Source organism: Rhipicephalus sanguineus, chromosome 2 (genome assembly GCF_013339695.2).
Source record: "Rhipicephalus sanguineus isolate Rsan-2018 chromosome 2, BIME_Rsan_1.4, whole genome shotgun sequence".
Taxonomy (NCBI): Eukaryota; Metazoa; Arthropoda; class Arachnida; order Ixodida; family Ixodidae; genus Rhipicephalus; species Rhipicephalus sanguineus.
This window is the reverse complement of record NC_051177.1, coordinates 167,972,424-167,986,237: the sequence shown is the minus strand read 5'-3', so window position 1 is coordinate 167,986,237 and position 13,814 is coordinate 167,972,424.

The window sequence follows — 13,814 nt, the reverse complement described above, 5'->3', positions numbered from 1 at the left end:
CTACAGTGAGTCCTTGTTGCAAGTATGGCATGTTGTTGGGCTAGTTTGTTCATATATACAGCAGACACGTTTAAACTGGGCGAAGACGATACGTTATAACACAGAAATAAACACACACACGAAGCGCATGGTCTGTGTATTTTCTGCGCTTCTGGTGTGTGTTTTTATGTTCCAACGCGTAGTCTTCGCGTAGTTCAGACGTGTCTGCTGAACTTACAACTAAGTGACTCTTTTCATAATAAAGTAAAATGTCACTACAAATCACCAGAGCTGGTGAGGTATTACCGGCTGTTATACGACTTTTTCCATGGCCGCCATAAACGGAATAGTGCCGGCAGTCCGTGTGGGCAGAATAACTTGCCTTCGCAACAGGCCGGCAGCGTTCGCTTGATGGTAACTCTTGAAAGCAATCTTATTAAGATCACAAGCGGGTTAGTTATCTCGGCAAATAACCTTCCCATCGCAAAAAGAACTCGTGATTCGCTAGCCCGGGCTGAGCTAGAGAAAAAGAAACATAACCAAACCATAGCCTAAACTTTCAAACGTTGCAGCGGCAAATGAAATCCACATTGGACGACGCCGGCAGCTAGCCAACGGGGATACACAGCTGGCCAGTTGCCGCTCGCGCTGCGGTGCCGACCCCCCCTCCCCCATTCTGCCTTCCCCCTGAAGAAGCCCACCTACCACATTATATCATCATTCAGAGGCGGATTCTGAACAAATTCCCGTAATTTCCGACGTAAAAACTTATGAGTGCACAAGGGTGCTAGCATAATCAGTGTTGATTATTGCATCACCAAATAACACAAAATAAATGCTAAGCCAACATCGGCAAACGCAACTTATCGCGCCTTACCGATTGCCAGTCACAGCACAAACTAGTGGCTGTAGGAATATTTTTTTAGTTGGGTTATTACAAGTGCAGTGACGATTGTTAAATAGGTAAGCCCCGGCCCACAGCCTCAGCAGCTGGTATGTCTTTGCTCCCGCCTAGAGAATTCACCCATTCGGGTGGCGGCGGTATTGCTGCGCAATACCAGGATATTGCGTCGTGAAGACACATAGCTACTGTCGTGTGCCTTTATATGGTACTGGCGCTAATCTTACGCAAATTGGTCCCTCTTGAGCGAGAGATAATTACTTTGGGACGTGAACTCTAAAGGTAAGACATGAAACGCAGCGTTAGCTTGTTAGATATTGTAACTTGTGTACTAGCTGCTTCGCAAAGCCGTTTCGCGAACTGTAACTTGTGTGCTTTCCCTTATGCACGTGCAGCCATGCGGAATGATTCTGCAGTCTTGAGGCTTCGCTACCGTACGGAAACGGCCAGACACGACGAGCATCCCTTCAAGGCTTTGTGTCTCGCTCTACGGTGGCTGCAGGAAATAATTCAGACGTCATGACAGGGCAAATGGTATTGGCTAACAAGTTAGTGATCTGTAAAATGAAGCAACAGAACAAGCGCAATCTAAACTTTCTCACTATAAACAAACCCTCTAGAAGCGTGACCCTATTCGTTTACCTAAGCAGTGTTGTCAATCAATAATTTTATTCTTGTCGAAGTGCTGCAATGACGGCTAGCCGTAAAGCAGGGCATCACCCCTCTCTACTTATAAAGTATGTTGTAAATATGTTGCGATGCCTAATAACGCTATATTTTAGTCTTTAAAAACGGTTGCGCCGGTACGAAAACCTAACGCATATATCGATGCATGCGCATGCCGCCGCCCTAATTTCCACTAGGCAACGATTGAAAGCGGTGCCACCTGACTGGTCTAGCAGGTCGCCACACGCTCGACGTTACCGGCGCTTGGGGCACAATATTTCGCTGTAACGGATTTCACGTCCAAAATATTGACGTGGGCCGTGAAGCAGCCGGCATAAATACCACCGCCAAGGACATTTCATATAACAATTTGCGGTAGCAAGAACTTTTTTTGATGAATATGTTTTGAGTTTTCCTTGAAGGAACTCGTATCGTAAAAGAAACTTTAGATATTGGAAACCACCGGCCACTTTTTGCACAACCTAGTCCAAAGGACAATCCCCCTACCCCAATGCATGCTGCTGTAGTGTACTGAATGCACATTCGTGCATATTTTGCCACAGATAATATAGTCTCTTGTGCATCTACTTCTATTCTCAGCAAGGGACTCCCTATTCTCATGAAAAGCAATGTTGTATATATATATATATATATATATATATATATATATATATATATATATATATATATATATATATATATATATATATATATATATATATATATATATATATATATATATATATATATATCGACGCTCTCTATGCTGGTACGACTGAATCCATGCTACTGTCTATTCCATGAAAATAGCTACATTATTTTTGTGTTCGGAATAATTGTTTAATTAGGATAGCTCAATTAAACAGCATTTGAAGCTATCAAGCCGGGTGAAACTTCCTGTGAGAGAGCTTTAGATCAGTTTGCAAAACGTCCGATTAGACAGTTTCGTACTTCATGCCAATTAAGTATTAGTGCTTTTCTGTTTACTACAGATTCCCGCGAAAAACAAAAATGTACCACAAGACGTACCCTTGTTGCCACGCGTCTTTATTTCTCTATTTTGATGTGTTATTGTTTGACCCAAAGAGAGATAGAAAAAGAAACGAAGAGGAAAGGCAGGGAGGTTAACCAAGTTTTTCCTTGGTTGGCTACCCTACACTTTGGGTGGGGGAAAGGGAGAATAATAGATGGGACAGAGAAGAAAGAAGGTGAAGAAAGAGAAGAATGAACAGTTAGTTGGAACACACATAAGCGAACTCGCGCTGTTAATTCACAGGCGCTCGTGAAGTCCGGTCGTATTCAAGTAGCAAAACAGGGCTTTCGTGGTCTTGTGAATTTACGAAACCGTGGGCCAAGGCCCCCGGATCTTCTTTCCTAATAGTGGTTTGGCATCCAGAAGTGTCTCCTCACAGACGCATATCTTGCATGCCGCACTGCGGCCGTTCCATTGAGATACGACTACGCATGCGTAAGTGTCATACCCACCCACATGCTGCACAGCAAAGTTGCATCGCGTCGTGAGAGCACGAATGGCAAACGAAGTTGCAAATTAGGATCAATAGAATACAAGCGCATAAAGGAAGAAAAGAAATACAAGAAATATAACTACAAGAAATACAAGAACATAAAATCTCAAGGCAGAAGAACGCGCCGACAGGCAAGAAGAGAAATTTGGGATAAGTTTTTAACGGGGATCAATTCGTATACACAGGAGGTTAAAGTCTGGAACATGACTAGCAGGGTAGCAGGGCGGCAAGTACATTGACTTCCTCTAGTAAACACACAAGGTGACACCTTGAAAGACCAGGCAAACTTCCTCGACGCACACTTCGAACAACTGTCCAGTTCCGCGCATTACTTTGTAGTCTTCCAATGGTACAAAAGAAAAAAAGAAAAACAAAAACTAGAGCGGAAATGTACAAAACACGAGGCATACAAGCAACCCTTCAGCTTAGCTGCGCTCCAGATATCGCTTAACAGCTGCAGTAATTCCGCCCCAGGTTCTGACCATGTGGCATATGACATGTTGAAAAACCTACCTGCCGAAACGCAAAGAACCTTACTTTCCTTGTACAATTCTATCTGGTTTTCCGGCGAAATCCCCTCGTCTTGGAAAGATGCCATTGTCGTTCCTATTCTTAAACAGGACAAGGATCCATCCTCCGTTACGAGCTATAGGCCCATCGCACTAACAAGCTGCCTGTGTAAACTTTTTGAAAAGATGATAAACCGCCGACTTATACATTTCCTCGAAGCAAACAAATCACTTGACCCATACCAGTGCGGATTTCGCAAGGGTAGATCCATCACCAACCACCTGTTCTGTATCGAGGCACAAATCTGCGATGCATTCGTCCACAAGCAGTTCTTTCTGTGTTCCTCGATATGGAAAAGGCTTACGACACCACATGGCGCTTTGGAATATTAGGAGACCTATCTCACCTTGGTGTACGCGGTAGAATGCTATATATTATAGAGATCTACTTGTCGGATCGTACGTTCCGTGTTCGAGTAGGAAATGTTCTATCAATACCATTCCTTCAAGAAACTGGAGTGCCACAGGGTGGTGTACTTAGCTGTACACTCTTTATTATCGAAATGAATTCCTTGCGTCTTTGCATACCACGAAATATGTTTTATTGTGCATATGTCGACGATGTGCAGGTTGGTTTTAAACCGTGCAACCTTTCTATGTGTGAGCGGCAGGTCCAGCTAGGTTTGATCAAGATATCTAAATGGGCAAACCAGAATGGTTTCAGTCTTAATCCCCAAAAAAGCACCTGTGTCCTGTTCTCTCGAAAGAAAGGCCTTCATCCTGACCCAGATATTGACCTGCATGGCCAACATCTCCCCGTGAAGACGGAGCACAAATTCTTAGGCATAATCCTGGATAATAAGCTGACGTTCGTATCACACATTAAACATTTAAAAAACAAATGCATAAAAACAATGAATGTTCTAAAAGTGTTGTCACGCACTGCGTGGGATAGTGACAAGAAGTGTCTGATGAATTTGTATAAAAGCCTCATACGCACTCGCCTAGACTACGGGGCAATAATCTACCAGTCTGCAACACTAAGCGCCCTAAAGTAGCTTGACGCTGTCCGCCATCTAGACATTCGGCTATCGCACCAGTCCCGTGGAAAGCCTCTACGCCGAATCGAACGAGTGGTCGCTACAGCTCCAGAGATCTTACCTATCTTTTGTATATTTCCTCAAGGTGAACGCAAACAACGAACACCCCTCACACACTACAATCAATGAGTTGTCTGTTTCTGAACTTTTTCACAACCGTCCTCCGATGAGACAGCCGTACTCACTTCGTGTGAGGGCCCTAGCTGAAGAAATGTGTGTGCCACTTCTCGAACACTGTCTAACTGCTCCCGCTGCCTATCTCCCGCCATGACAGTGGCAGCTTATAGATTGCGATGTTTTTTTCGTCGAAGTTACCAAGCACGCACCACTTGCACATATCCGTACACACTTCCTCGAATTACAATACAAGTACCCACACCCTGAATTCTTTATAGATGCCTCAAAGTCTAACACTTCTGTGTCGTACGCAGCCGTTGGTCCATCCTTTTCCGACTCCGGCATTCTGCACTCTAATTCAAGTATCTTCACAGCAGAAGCTCACGCCATACCTGTGGCCGTTAAAAACATTAAGAAATTAAAATTAATACCTGCAGTCATATACACGGACTGTCTGAGCCGCGTAAAAGCATTTAAAACTTTGAAGATACATAAAACCCCTGTCCTTGTGTCGATTTACTCCCTTTTATGCGCGCTCTACACACTCAAACAACATGTTGTAGTCTGCTGGGTGCCAGGGCACCGCGAGATCGGGCGAAATGTTCTGGCGGACCAACTAGCTGCCTCCGCCCACGACAACGTTGCCACCAATACATCAAAAGCTGTGCCTCCACTAGACCTTAATTCATTCCTAAAGCAAAAGCTCAGGGCTTATTGGCAGTGCTCGTGGGACAGACAAACTCAAAGCAAGCTACACGTTATTAAGCCGAATCTTGGAATTTGGCCACCAGTATCCAAGTCACGGCACACACAAGTAACGCTTGCGCGGCTACAAATAGGACGCACCCACAGCACACATGCATATCCCTTGTCAGGTGGTGATCCACCTGTGTGTGATAAATGCGGTGAGCCACTCACTGTACTGCATATTTTATTACAATGGAAGGAATTGGATGCTACTAGAAGAAAACATTTTCGGTTTCCCCACCGACATGAAATACCATTGCATCCATCTATGTTCATAGGTAGGAAACCGCTTTTTATTTACAAATCATTGTTCGCGTTTTTAAGGGATGTCCATAGTTTTCACGTCATGTTTTCCGGCAACCCGTAGCACGGCCTCTGGGAAGAGGCTGCTGCTGCGGTAGCTACATTAAAATAGCACCTGCCTCGCGGCCCTTGGACACAAGGGCCGTGGACGAGGCATTCGTGCTCTGGCCATTCCTGTATAGTCTCATTAACATGAATCCTTTTCATTGATCCTCACTGCATACATCACGCCACTCTCATAATTTTAATACCTATATGTTTTTCCCGCCCTAGGGCGTGGAATTTTAGGCCCCTATACAGCCGTGTAACATCATCATAGCTCACATCCCTTTCAGACCATCGTAAATCACGGACCATTGTTATTCTTTTGACATTTTTCATGGCGCTCGTTGGCCAAGCATGACCCTTGCGCCATTAAATCCCACATATTATCATCATCATCGTGTGCATAGTCTTGGGACAGCAAGACTGATTGACAGAAATGCTTAGCCTCCGCGATAAGCAAAAAACATATTGCAGGAAGTGATTCAAATACGCGGGATATACGAATGTTCTAATGACGCTCTAGACAGTTTCCTGTGTTTGATTTGTGTTTAAATATGCCTCATTAATAATTTATATATTATCAATCTAAATGCAACAGTTTCCTTCCCTGGAATAAAGAAAAAAAAGGACAGGCATGGCTCTCTAGTAGAATACCGGGCTGGCACGCAGAGGGCCCAGATTCGATCCTCGTTTCATCCGGGGCATCAGGGGTAATAGTGCTTGAATTTGCGCAGCCACCCAGTCCTCGTGATGACAAGAGGATGAAATTGACCGCACGGCTGCCGATGGAAGTGGGGCTTGCACGACGGGGGCTCTTTCTTTCCGAGCGTCTAATATTTAGTGCAACCACTCAACTTACACCAAAACTAGTTTTGAAACAACTTTTCAGTCCTGGTATTTCGTAGTTTTGGGTGATATGTTCTCGGTTATGCCTCACTGCTTGGTAACGAAAAAAGAAAGTAAACGCTGCTAAAGTGCTGCAGCTAAAGAAAAAGGAAAAGCATGGTAAAGTGTTGCTTTCACGAAAACGAACACAGTGGCTTCCTTTCACCTGAGGGCGTTATGTGTTTTTACAACCACGCGTCATTCCACACGATATCGTCATTTGGTCAAATATTGGCAGAGGCATGACAAAACAAGGTGAGGTGCAGAAAGCTTCCAATGTCTCCAATCCTGGAGGCAGTCCAAAATAACAGATCTATCTTTTACTTTTTATTTCAATAAAAGAAACTTAGGTAGAAAAATTCGGCAGATCCCACGTACCGTGAGAATCAATGTTATGCGAAGCATGCGCAGGAAGGTGGCTGTGTCACAATTTTTCACATTGAGAGAAACGTTGCGGAATGACGCTCGAGAAATGTGCAAATAGTATACGCACACACATATTTTGAAGAGTCGAACATGTGTTATATAACCAATTGTTTACAGTTGTTTAACGATGCCAACAGCAACATAGGTGTTACCAACACCTGACGCAGTAAGCTGATATGTAGTGCTTATATTCTTCAATACTGGATAGCGCGAATTCGAATAGGACAATGAAGGAACACAGATGCACAGGACAGGCTCTACTCGTAACTAAGCTTTATTCAGAAAAGTTTCCCTGTATTTATATATACACAGTCGAGTGGCACGAGCAGGCACACTGCACGTACGTTACAGTCACAGTTGGAGTTCTTCGAATTGCGTTACAGTTGTTATGCTTATACTTATCCATTATTACGGAGAACGCACGCACGTTTCACGAACTTGTATGCATGTGTGGAAGGGGTCCTTGGCAGTTCTTGAAAAAGGTCAACATCACCGTGATCAGGGAACTGGACAGGACTTGTTATCGGATCCGTTCGTGATCGCGGTACGAACGGTGTTAGTGCAATGCGAGGTATAAGAGCTGGTTGAAACCGCAGATGGCTCTTGCGGAGAAATGATCTATGATGCGTCCTTTCCTGGACGTGGCACCGAGGTCTTGTAATGCGCTATCCACATCCAAGCCGTCTTTGATGCCGTCTAAGAACCCGGCGTTGTTTGGTTTCATAAATCAATGCTGAAGTCACGGGTAATCATGAGGGACGTGATCCTCTCGGCAGCGTTATTGTTGGAAGCACTAACCCCGGTTTTTGCGTAATCCACTTGGTCGACGTTGCGGACCACGTGGACGAGTGGATGGTAGCCCAGCGTCTTCCAGGGGTGCTCTGTCTTCAGTTCCCTAACTTTGCTTGCGTCCGCTGCTGTGGTGTAGTGGTTACGGTGCTCGGCTGTTGACCCGAAGGTCGCAGGTTCGATCCCGGACGCGGCGGTCGCATTTAGATGGGGGCGAAATGCTAGAAGCCCGTGTACCGTGTCATGTCAGTGCACGTTAAAGAATACCAGATGGTTAAAATTTCCGGAGCCCTTCACTACAGCGTCTCTCATAATCATATCGTGGTTTTGGGACGTAGAACCCCAACAATCACTATTATTATCACTTTCGTTCCGCGTCAGTGTGTATTGTATGTTCGCGGTTACTGCATTGATTGAGACTATGTTATCACCTGAGGCACATACCCGCATAACATGAACTCTGGTATGCGGGTATGTGCCACACGTGACCGAGGGAAAGGATTTCATGACGTACGGGACAATTATATTGCGTTATTCACGTAATGACCAGCGAGTCGTGTTTGTTATACACTCATCCTCTGCTGTGCAAATTTTGGTGTATTACAACCAATGGAGACGACCAGGAGAGCGCCCAGACGTAGGCGGCTAGATAGATAGATAGATAGATACGTAGATAGAAACGCCCAAAGTGGCAGAGGTTCGCTAAGAAATGCTTCGCATTTAAAAACGGGACAACAAAATTATTCTACGTACTGCAAATACTACATTGTGCCATGCCGGTGCTTGAAACTGCGTTGCAAAAGGACCCTATACAGGCTTCATGTCGCGACACTGCTTCCCACTTTTAGCCCTGGGAAGCGGAAGACCAATGGCAGACCATTGTGAGAAGTAGGTCGTCACGTCGTTTTCATTTTTGCGTTCATTGGGAAGCTTATTTTGTTTCGGAGAGCCCTGCGCACGCCGATGGTCATAGGCGAATGTTTAAAGGTCCCAGTGAGTTTTCGTCGTAATCTGAACTTCTGCTTGAGAGAAGCGGGATACCTAACCGGTGACAACGAGAGTGTAGACTCCAAACACGCAAGTATTTTTTGGTGTAGTAAAGGGACAGCGATAAACCTACGTAAGTCGCTGACAGTCTCCAAAGATTGTAGGGCACAACTCGAGCGAATTCTTTTTCGTTCCAATCATAAGGACATATTGAAGTAATTCATTTTTATCGGACAAGGGCCAACGACGGCAGCCACAGTGATCTTTTTTTTCTTTCGCTAGGATTCTTTGACTAAGTTCCTAATCTTGGGCAAACAGAAATGCGAGGAAATGAAATTACAAATAAAGAGAGAAATAAAAGTGCACAAACAGGATGGAGCCGCGGATCAGAAAGCCTAGTTCTCCAACTCAATAGTGGTGCAGTGTGGTTTACGGCATCATTTCCGCCGGCCATTCACCCATGTCGTCCGTCTTACTGACTTTCCTTGCTCGACCGTCCGTGCTGGCCATTGAGTTCTAGAAAGCAGCGGTGCAGCGGGCGTTGCGAGCGCTGCTTCTATATCACGGGGAATCATTACGGCATTTCCCTGATGTTTTTACCACTTCTCTGTTTTTTCGCTGTCCGCGAAAAGCCGTGCGTAAATGGCACGGGAAGGGATGTAGCGGTGCGCAATGTCTTTCAGTCTCTCAATGATGGTTTCCATGCGTGAATACGAGGGACAAAAGATGAAACAACAGGGCAAGTCACCAGTCACCCGTGCGCACTTTGCTCGCAGCACCCAGGGCATATAGCATTGTGAAGTAACTTTCGCAACGCTCTCTTAGCGCATGCGCCTCTCCCTCTTTTCCCATCCCTGCCTTTGAGTCATTGTACTTTAAAACGGTTACGAGCGCATAGAGAGAGAGAGAGAATTTATTTGAAGGGCAGAGAGGTCGGCCTGAGCTAGTGCGCTCTAGCCTGCTACTCTGCACAGGGGAAAAGGGAAAGGGAAAAAAAGGAGTGATGAGGGGTGATGATGGGGAGAGGAAAGAGTTATGCGTATATACAATATTACAATAACCACGTGACTTAGTGGTTCCGCTATAGTCTTGTGTCCAATTCTGTGCTCTTGTGAAAATCTATCACAGCCTTGATAGCGCATACTTTTTGTTTAAAGTAAACGCAACACGGTACTGAGATAGAACTTAGTAGATGGGAGATGGTACAGGGACAATTCTGATGCGAACCATTCCCCAACATTTGCCGTTGTACCGTACACTGAGCTGTTTTCAGAAACCGCTCCTTCGGAAACGGCACTGCCGGTTATTCACCTGACCTGAATGGACTATGCCTGATGAGGATGTGCCGTCGTTGTCCCTGGGGACGCTGCGACCTCGGAGTTGTGGGCTTGGTCCGAACCCGGGCTTCAGCCGCACTTGTAATACTTAGGACTGGTTGCGCTATCTGCAACAGCCGAATCTCAAAATTTAGCGGCGCCCGTTATTTCAAAGGAAACTAAGCCAACTACTGCAATCAAGCCGGCATGCCTAACCGTCTCAGTTTCGGGTTCATTTTTAGCGAAAAGAGGGCAGAGAACACGACATAACATGTTCCTCAACTTTGAACGCGACAAGATCCACGTTTGCGTCGCTCGTCTACTTATTTTCAGGTTCAATATTTCTGCACGTATAGAGTAGCACACGCTGAACTGCACCAACGAGATAGCCGTTTCTCAATTTTGACCGGTACCTCAGGTCATGCACATGTTGTTCTTGAATCATAACTACTGAATGATTAACTTCGTTTGACTCTGCAAATTAATATGCACAAGTATACATGCCTCATGTGGGAAACCTTCTGCTAGGCAATAATTTATTACTGTCGTTCAAAATGCCTACAATAGGTGTAACGGACCGCTATAATTTCCACGGAAGCAACGAATAGTGTACACGTTACTTCCGTGCTGCCAGAAATTTTATTATTTAGAACTAATCCCGCCCATCTAGCGTTTCACTAATGAAATCAAACCTTGGGCTAATTGATTTGCGGACACGAAGAAAAATTTCTCGTCTGTGCCTTTTTCAAAAAATCATTTACCAAAACAGTTCACTTAAACAGGAACTCATCTCAAAACCTTCATACATATTGTCACGTCTTGATCATGAGTATAAAGTTTTTATTCCTTTCTGCCGTACTAACGTTTTTTCAGACTCCTTTCTGCCAAAGACAAGTGCCGAGTGGAACCGCCTTGCCCCCTCCATCGCCTTCATTGAGGACGTGTCGTCTTTCAAGACTGCACAAACCGATCATATCTTAAGCCTCTAATAACTGAGTATTGTTTGATGATGTATTCTCATTATATGTTGTATTATTATGTTCTGTTTTTACTGCATTTTTCTTATACTACCCACCCCTTTCTGCGCCTTTGTGCGCCCTGAGGGTAATGTAAATAAATAAATGAATAAATAAATAAATAAATAAATAAATAAATAAATAAATAAATAAATAAATAAATAAATAAATAGGCCCCCGCTTTCCTTGGGAAATGTCGACGAACCACAGGAAACAAATCTATCCGCTCCAAAGGAGTGAAAAGCAATATGCCACGCATTATTTTATGATGCAGGCACCATTCGCAGTTGTCTTGCTAGATCGCCAATAAATTCACTGTGCTCCTTACATCGTGCCTCATGCAAATGGGTGCGACATCAAATTGCCTCTCCCCCTTGTTTTCACTGTTTCTTGATAAACTTCTTTTTTTTTTTTGCTCTTAGTTGCGCTATGTCTGTGTTTTTACAAATCTTGTGATCACGATATTTCGAGGTACATTGCCAGACTCAGGAGAATGAAAAGAAGTTCGTGCACAGTGTTCTAGGTATGTTCCTTAAATGTTCAAGTGCCTGTTTCTTTCATTGTCAGTGCGTCCTAATATATTGTACGTAAACCTTAATTACACAGCAGTCTCTGCATTATAGCAACGCATGTTAACTTAGGGAAAAAATAAAATATTTTCACGTGTGAGAACTGTAAGCATGTTTGTAAGGGCTGTGGATAGGTACGTAAAAGCTTTATTCACGTGAAAAAAAGTGTGTGTGTGTGTGTGTGTGTGTGTGTGTGTGTGTGTGTGTGTGTGTGTGTGTGTGTGTGTGTGTGTGTGTGTGTGTGTGTGTGTGCGGGGTGGGGGTGTAATTAATTGAAAGGATAGCGTTACATTTGTGGAGCCTGACAAAGTTACCCCGCCCCCCCAAATACGCGCAAAACGCATGTGCGAGGCGCCGCTGTGCGAGATCGATTTATTAATTTCCTGATAGATAGATAGATAGATAGATAGATAGATAGATAGATAGATAGATAGATAGATAGATAGATAGATAGATAGATAGATAGATAGATAGATAGATAGATAGATAGATAACCTCCAATGTGCCTTTGGCTCGTCCTATGGTGCATGCTTTCCTAACACACATCGCTTAAAGAATCAAATAGGCATGGCAAGCCTATAGCTGTCCGGTAAACGTAGAGGAAGGGAACATCCGCTCATTACCGAGCACTACGACACTTGCACACACAAGAACGAAAGCATGGGACGCGTCGAACAGACAATGGTTTTCACTTCAACGCGCATTGTAGCTGTACCTTCTAGCAAGTGTGTATGTCATGCGTGTGAGAAAGCAGAGAGCGAGCCATTGGGGTAATAGTGGTAAATATGACCGCTGATGTGAACATATGTGCGAAATTTTTTTGTTTTTTTTCTCTCTGCTTTTTCTTTGTCGTTACCATTTTTTTAATTCCGAAAACGATTGTCTACCATTCGGGGATTATAAGAAAGCCTTAAAGCGATACCTGCAATTGCCCGCTTCGGAATGTGAGAATGGGATCTTAGCGCGATTTTCCTGCAGCTGAACATTACAACCTGCGGAATACCAGAGTATTGGTAAACATACTGTTTCATTCAGAAGCTGTAGAACTAATAGAGGAGCTGCATAGTTTAGTTATAGCTGGTCAGGCATATGCTTCTAAACTTGAGTAAATTGGCAAGTATGCTGCTAGGGGACTGTTCTTGTATTTCGGGCTCTATGGGATGCCAGAAGCGAAGAGTTTCATCGCCTCCGCGTCGTACCAGCCCCTCTAAGGTGGAAAAAAGGGTGGCCTCGTTTTCGATCCTCCTTCAGAACCACCGGGAAGGAATCGATTTTGGCAGAGTCGCGAGACTGCCGGTAAAAGGCCGCGGAAAATCCATATGTCGAACCGTTTGCAAAGACTTCCACTCCGCACGGAAAAACAGATTCACATTTCCATGCCACCCCGAAGCCATTTCCCCCTGCCTGACGATGTCCTCAGTTGTACATTAAACACAGCGCACCCGTGGCTGTATGCCGAACTCGCCCCTTCTGACTTGTTTATGTGTATACGTATTCGCCTTGAAACTTCCCTCTGTTTTCGTCTCATTTTTGTGTGTTCTAGAAACAATGTTGTGTTGTTTGTGCACGTGAAACACTCAAGCGTCAGTTCCATCCTGTGAAGGGTTGTGCACAAAAAAGAAAACTGTTTCAAAGGCATTTGCCTTCCCCGTTCGACTTGCGGGCGCTTCTAGTCGGCGCTGCCAAGGAGAACACAGAAGACGCAGCAAGTGCCCCAAGTGTCAGTATGTAAGTATGGCAAACACGTGAGAGCATAAACGTCATTTATTTCGATTGATGCGTGCAAGCTTCTATTAAGCGCAGATGGAAACACTTAGCCGAATTCTTGCGGATAGTGTTTTTGCCACTGGTGAATGCATTTCCCTTCTCAAACTGAGGGAACTCTGTACCAGCCTACTTTTTTGCGCGTGTTTTGACGTGTGATAAAGTTATT